The 7,435-nt window shown below is 32.7% G+C and overlaps 2 long non-coding RNA genes across 2 annotated transcripts; one reads left to right on the forward strand and one right to left on the reverse strand.

Annotated features, from left to right (window-relative positions):
* Positions 1–1,163: 1,163 nt before the first annotated feature.
* On the reverse strand, positions 1,164–4,009 carry LOC134262098 (uncharacterized). Its single transcript, XR_009990943.1, has 3 exons — positions 3,888–4,009; positions 2,210–2,264; positions 1,164–1,719 (listed from the first exon to the last, which is right to left on the reverse strand). It is a non-coding gene; the product is annotated as an uncharacterized LOC134262098 (long non-coding RNA).
* On the forward strand, positions 3,799–4,791 carry LOC134262097 (uncharacterized). The gene is made up of 2 exons (XR_009990942.1): positions 3,799–3,950; positions 4,668–4,791. It is a non-coding gene; the product is annotated as an uncharacterized LOC134262097 (long non-coding RNA).
* Positions 4,792–7,435: the final 2,644 nt, after the last annotated feature.

Raw genomic sequence — 7,435 nt, forward strand, 5'->3', positions numbered from 1 at the left:
GACAGAGTTTACATTGATTACTTATTTGCTATAAATTAGATCAACTCGTTGTGTTTGTGATCAAAGGTACAGTACAGGCCACGAGTTTTTCCCGCAAAACACGGGCACCGTGAACCTTGAACTCGATGTCGGCATCTTTGAAGTCAGCGATTGTGGACACCGTGTAACACGGTATATAACAGTTCCCCATTACGGAACTGATAATAAATGTTTTCATTTTCTTTATTTAAGAATAAACTTTAAAGAAAAAGTTTGTTGTACTTAAATATTCGTAATTTAACTATACAGATGTTTAAACTAATTCCCTGGTTGTCTTGACTTAATTTCGATTTTAATTTTGCCCATTTCAATTGCTGAATCAGATACACGACCGTTTTTGCCCTAAGTATGCATTCATATGTAGTTCATATCAGGTGCCTGATTTTACTAATTAATTATTTTGTAAGAAATTTAAAACATATAATTATGAACTTTCAGGCTGGAGTAAAATTAAAAAAAAAAAATGTATAAGATTAATATTTTAATTAATTCTCCTCAGATAATTATACTCGGCGAATCACTGATGCAGTTAGACTTACACTGAAAATCGGCAATTCTGTCTAATATGGATTTAAATCGCAGTACAGTTAAGGCAACACATGAAAAAAATATGGTAATGAAGTCATAATGAGGTCTGACGTCATGACAGTTGCTCCACCCTGATTGATCCATATAAGGAAATATTGCTCAAAATAACTATTTACCGATATTGGCAACACTTTGTAATAAACAACAATATCTTCATGTTTAAATAGAAAATAATTTGTGATTTTCTCGTATATAGAATAGCATGTCTTTAAAATAATTCTCTTTTTAATGTGTCGTTTGTCTGCATTCGGCTTCAGCCAAGCGCTTGCACTCGGTGACACGGATGTTGTTTACATCTAAAAAGGTGGCGACATCAGCTGAGATTTGCAGTGGATTTAAATGCAATAACCACACAGTCTTTAAAGAAAATAGGGATAAAAGAAGAGACAAGGCATTGCTTCACCATTTTACAAGAATATAAGGACATTATTTCGGAAAATAGCAGAAAACTGAGACGATTTGCACCAGCTCTAGCTCCGTAGATCAATCACTGCACTGTAATTCCAGGCCAGGTATGTATACCCATATGAAGGTACATGTGTAGATCTACAATATGTAGACATGCTTTTGTTAACATAAAATAAAGCGAGTGTGTTCATGTTCATTAAAATGCATTAGTACAGTCAGTGAAAAACTGTAAATATGCACTGCCTTGTGTGTAACAACCCCCCCCCCCCAATACTAAGTTGCACACTTTTTAGAATTATTAAAAATTAATTGCACTAAATATGTACTGAGTTCCTGTCAATTAGCTCATTTTCTTTGAGACAATATGTGTAATAACGGAGATCATCAGTAACACAAATTTAAACTAAATTGAATGAGATGTTTTCATTGTTTCAGTCAATGATTCACTAGTGACTAGGCCTAAACAAACAATGATGTATTCTGACATACAAATATGCTACACAATTTTAAAAAAAATATCCGTAACATTGTGTGGAAAACATAAAAGCCCAACTTCAGATCTATGGTTGTAATTTTCTACAATTTCTAAATTAATGAAAAAAAAATCATTTTTTGTTTAGATTACATGTACATTAAAAATATTTATATAATACTTTTATCATTGTAGCTGTCCAGAGTTTCAGGCTTAAGGTCAAGATCTAGTAAATGAAAGGTGCCTACAGATTTATCAAACTTGAGAAATAAATTCCCTAATTTATGCTTTACGACTTAAGCTTGGTCAAATAAGGTGTTTCGGGGCATAATTTGTAGGTAAATAAGATGAAAAACTGTATTTTAAACTGTCATTTTCAATGAAAAATTGAGAAAACCAGTCATGAATATGGGAGTTTTTTTTCATATCTGACAAAGGAAATGTATCCAGATTGCCTACAGTCTCTCAGGAAACGACAATTAGTATGTTCATGGCCTCTTCTTTAAATTAATATCAAATTTAATATGGGTATCCGGTTTAATTTTCACACGATTTCAAATTGAATGTCATGAAAATACCCTATCTTCTACATAATTCTGCTAATGCCGTAAAGTACGGGAAAAAGAAAGTTGAAATTGATTATGACGTCATAATGGATCTAGCACCAAAAAAATTGTCTAAAGTTATTTACTAGATCTTGACCTTAAAGAGTGAATAAATAAAAAATGCATCATTACTCCACAGGGTATGTAAACTTCTAAAGCATTTCACATTTTCAAAGTTTGCATGTGCTTTACATATTGTTTTTTTTTATGCCCCCGTAACGAAGTTTCGGGGGTATATAGTTTTTGTCGTGTCCGTCTGTCTGTCTGTCTGTCTGTCTCTCTGTCTGTCTGTCTCTCTGTTTGTCTGTTTGTCCGCAAAAAACATTAACCTTGTCCATAACTTTTGATTTGGTGGAGCTATGACTTTCATATTTCATATGTATATTCCTTGTGACAAGACCTTTCTTAGGGTACCACCAAATTTGACCTTTTGACCTTGACCTTGGAGTTTGACCCACTTTTACATGAAAATTTTAAACTTTTTCTTTGGCCATATCTTTTGAAAAGTAGATACCAGGACATTTAAACTTCACATATCTAATGTTTGTTGAAAGACCTTTCATTGGATACCAACAACCTTGACCCTTTGACCTTGACCTTGTAGATTTCCGTACTTGAGAAAAAACTTTAACCTTGGCCATAACTTTTGAACGATAAGTAATAGGACTTTCATACTTCATATATATAATCCTTGTGAGAAGACCCTTCGTTGGTGTACCATCAAATTTGACCTTTTGACCTTGACCTTGGAGTTTGACCCACTTTAACATGAAAATTTTAAACTTTTACTTTGGTCATATCTTTTGAACAGTAGATACCAGGACATTCATACTTCACATATTTAATGTTTGTTGAAAGACCTTTCATTGGATACCAACAATCTTGACCCTTTGACCTTGACCTTGTAGATTTCCGTACTTGTGAAAAAACTTTAACCTTTAACCTAACTTTTGAACGGTAAGTAATAGGGCTTTCATACTTCATATATGTAATCCTTGTGAGAAGACCCTTCGTTGGTTACCAAGAACTTAGACCCTCTGACCTTGACCTTTGAGATTGACCTACTTTAAAAAAGCAAACCTTGACCATAACTTTTAAAGAGTTAGGGCTAGTGCTTTCATACTTTACACATTTGATTCTTATGACAAGACCTTTCATTTAATGACAAGAACGATGACCTTGACCTTGGAGTTTGACCTACTTTTAAAAAAAAAATGAACGTTGGCCATAACTTCTGAATGGTTAGGACTAGGGCTTTCATGCTCAACATAAGTATTCTATGTGGCAAGACATTTCATTTGATACTAATTACATTGACCTTTTGACCTTGACCTTGGAGATTTTTGTACTTATTTAAAAAAAAAAACTTTAACATTTCGTTACTTTTAAATTTCACAATTGTTTTCCAGTGAGAATACCCTACTTTTGGTACTATTTAGTTAAATTTGCATTTATGAAAAGCTTAATCTTTGCTATGTTTACGGGGGCATCAGTGTTTCACAAACACATCTTGTTCATTTTGGTAAAGAAGAAACTTAGAATTTTTTTTATAGAAAATATTCTATCAATAACTATGTAAATGTCAGAGGTTTCACTTTCCAAGAGAAGTTTTGTAACACATTTTTTTTTCATTTAAATCAATAACATAAATTCACTACAATATACAATGTAGCATAATTTGTTTTGTCAAATGTAATGCCATTTTATCCTACAATGTATATTTAGTAATCTCATAGCATATAACTGCATATATATTGTGTTGTAGGCCTAGCTACTCCCAGATGTTGGACAAATGGATTCATTCAGGCAGCAAGTTAATCCATCATTTAAGGAAAATGGTATGCTCAATATAAGCTATAAACCATACAAAGTTTTGATAATAAAACTAACAGAAGAATTGAAAACATGTGTAGCAGTTTACTAGTTTATTAACATCTCTTTTGTTGTTATTTAACAACATAGAGATCAATACATATCAATATAACATATATACATACATGCATGAGCGTAACATATAACATATATACAAAGTGTGCTTATAATCAAGTATTTCCATATTATAATAATTGTTTACATTGATGTTAACCTGGAGGTTTGACTCTCTCGTTTATAATTTTAATAAAAGAACAAAGTTTACTCAATAGTCCAACATTTTTGGAAGAAAACAATTCATTAAATTTGATAATATTTGGTCTTGTAAAATAATATTTCGGGATATACAATTTTCAACTTTTAATTTTTCACAACATAAAATATAGTGGAATTCATCACCAAGATCATTTTTACACAAAAGACATTTTCTGTAGCGGACAGTATATAGGGAACTTATACTGCCTCGCCAGTGAGCTAGCTTTTCTGGTGATGCGGTAAAGTCTCCCTCTATTTCACGCAAGTTAAGCAACGGCGAGCCTGTTTAACCTTTGGATGGGTGACCGCTTCACATTACACATGTAATATGTAAATTCAATGTTAAATGTTTCCATGCATTTTTTACTTCAATTTTAAAACACAAATTACTTTCAATAAGGTATTTCCTGATTTTCTCCTATTTTCAGAATTCATTTTATCCACAAGAACATGAGGTGATGGAAATAATTTGCACCTGCCCAGCATTCCTACAGTCTGTCATTGGATTTGAAAAGAAATGTTTATTAAATAAATTTTCTAGATGAATAATAATTTGACTTTTTCATATATTTAATGTACAGATAATGAAAACTCCATTAAGATATGAAAATCTTAACTTTCTTACTATTTTGTGTGGAGGGTACTAATGATCATCAAGATCTTATTTCCAGCATGTGCATTGTGTTCATTTATCTTTCAATAATATTACCAAAAACAGGAGACTAGAGATCCCCCTAATTGATTCAAAATAGGATAGGGGACCACCATTTGTTCTGAGGGAGGGGGGGGGGGGGGGGCAGGCGAGTTTTTCAGTCAGATTTTTTTTTTTCATTTTCATGTCAATGAAGGACAGATTAATATTTATTTCCGATCAATAAGATGAAGGACAGATTATTTATTTTCCTCTTCATTAAAAATACTACATGCAAATTTTTTTTTTTTTAAAATGTAAAAAAAAAAAAACAAACTCTCATTCGTGGGAGGGGGAGATCACTGATCTGCAAGTATTTATTTTTAAAATCTGCCAGTCCCTCACCCTCAAAATAAAATAGCTGTCCCCTTAACAAATACAGGGGTATACCCCAATTCTTTCTAATTAGTACCTTAAACTTATAACTTAGTTTATATCCCTTAATTAACAGTAAGCGGTCTGATTGAAAGCGATCGTAGAACATGACCTCGTATGCAGAAAGAAAAAAAAATATTAACACGTGTGTGTACCATAGGCGTCGGAAGCAAAATGAAAGGGGGCTGATTGAAAGGGGGTGGGGGGGGGCTAAGCCAAAAGGAAAAGGCAAATTCCAATGCCTACATTATGTATATAATTTGCAAATAAGTAGGGATCTAGGGAGGCTACCCCCCCCCCCCCCCCCCCCCCCGGTTCCGAGGCCTATGCGTACAGTAGTGAGAGAGGGGAATAGATATCTAATTAATTATTAATGAAGGCTATATTTTAATTAACCATTTGTGTTCTACATAAATATATCGGCAATATTTATACCTATTTGTGTGTAATACTACGTGTATATATACACATCGTTGAGGAAATGCGGGAGGTTTGAAAGACATTAAATGTATACAACGTATGGAGAACGAATACACAGAAAAGAAAGAAATGTCAAGGATTTTTATGCATACCGTTTGATTAAGCTAAAAAAAAAGTCAAGTCCTGCCCGCATGTATATTTATTTTAAATATACGAGGTAAACAAACTATATCAAGTACTCCAGAGTTATCTCCCATGCTGGGACAGTGATGTGTTTGAAAACTATAATTAGATTGACTCTTCCAAGATTTCATTTTTTAATCAAAACGTTCAAGGGCAAGGCGACAATCTAAAAAGTAGGTTTTTATTTTAAATTATTTATTTTATTGTATAGTTTTTAAAAAGTGATGCTCATTACTTTGTAATCCTTTAGTTAATTTATAATTCGTGATGAAATTAGGAAAATATTCTATTTTTCATACATTACTGTCTGTTTTAGCTGAATAACTTAATTATATCGGAAAACTAACTGAATGAGCATCACTTTTGAGAAAATATAGATACATAGAGACAACATAAAACATTGTGCAGTTAATTGTTTGTTTGTCTTGCCCTTGCACTTTTTGGTTAAATTTGACATTTCATTTTTTAACCTAAAATCGGAGCCCACGTGACTTCAGGGGGTCACATGATGTCAAAAAATACCGATGTGAAAAGCGATGGACATACTCTTCAAGATCACAAAAAGCTGTTTTAACTAGAGTGTCTTGCTAAAAAATAAAACTGTTAAACATTATATGTATCGGATACCGTGACTTTTTATAGAAAATGTTGCCTTAACTGTACTGCGATATTACATGCAGTGAACGGATATAGTCTGACTAATAAAAATCATAGTCTACAGGATACATGCTTATTTGTGTCTGAAAAAAGGATAACTTAAATAAAATGAAAATAAAAAAATACAATGATTTTTCTCAAACCTCTTATGGGCCACATTATGTTTGTTACCCCCCCCCCCCTTTTCTATAAGGCGATACTAATTAGCTAGTTAAAACTCATCAAAAGTCTGCGAATTTATGTGACGCTATCATGATAATTAATGGATTCACCTTATCTAATTGTGTCTGAAAAGGGACATTTTAGGAAGTAGATGTCTTTCGCTGAATGTCAGTTGAATGAGTTTTAAAAATGCATGTACACTTGATGTAGTCAAAGCTAAATAATTTGAAAGGTGTGTTAAATACACGGCACCCCGACCCTCTGGCTGTGGCCCAATATTTTTAAAAAGGTGTGAACTCTGAACTGACCATCAGAATGAGAAATTCTTTCCGCGTAAACAGACTTTCAAGGTCACATAGCGTCTTGCGATTTTGATTGACAGGTGATGCACAAGGCTTCCTGCGTACAGCATGTATGTGCAGAGAACGAATTCATTGCGCAATAGTTGTAAATAGGTTGAGTTTGAACCAAAGTTGTGGAAATTAAATAGCATCTGTGACTTTGGCGATGTAAATAAAACTAAGAATGAAATAAATACAAGGTATTGTTTTTTTTTTTTTTTTTTTTTTTTTTTTTTACAGATTATGTAACTTATCAAAATGAAGAAAAACTTATTTATATAATTACTTAGACTGAAAGGATTTTTAAAAACATAATACTAGTTTATGAAAAGAAATGTTTTCTACACGCAAAATGCGATCGGAAGTC

Source organism: Saccostrea cucullata, unplaced genomic scaffold (assembly GCF_032062105.1).
Source record: "Saccostrea cucullata isolate Sc308-1 unplaced genomic scaffold, CSIRO_AGI_Scuc_v1 ctg12321, whole genome shotgun sequence".
In the NCBI taxonomy this organism is placed as follows: domain Eukaryota; kingdom Metazoa; phylum Mollusca; class Bivalvia; order Ostreida; family Ostreidae; genus Saccostrea; species Saccostrea cuccullata.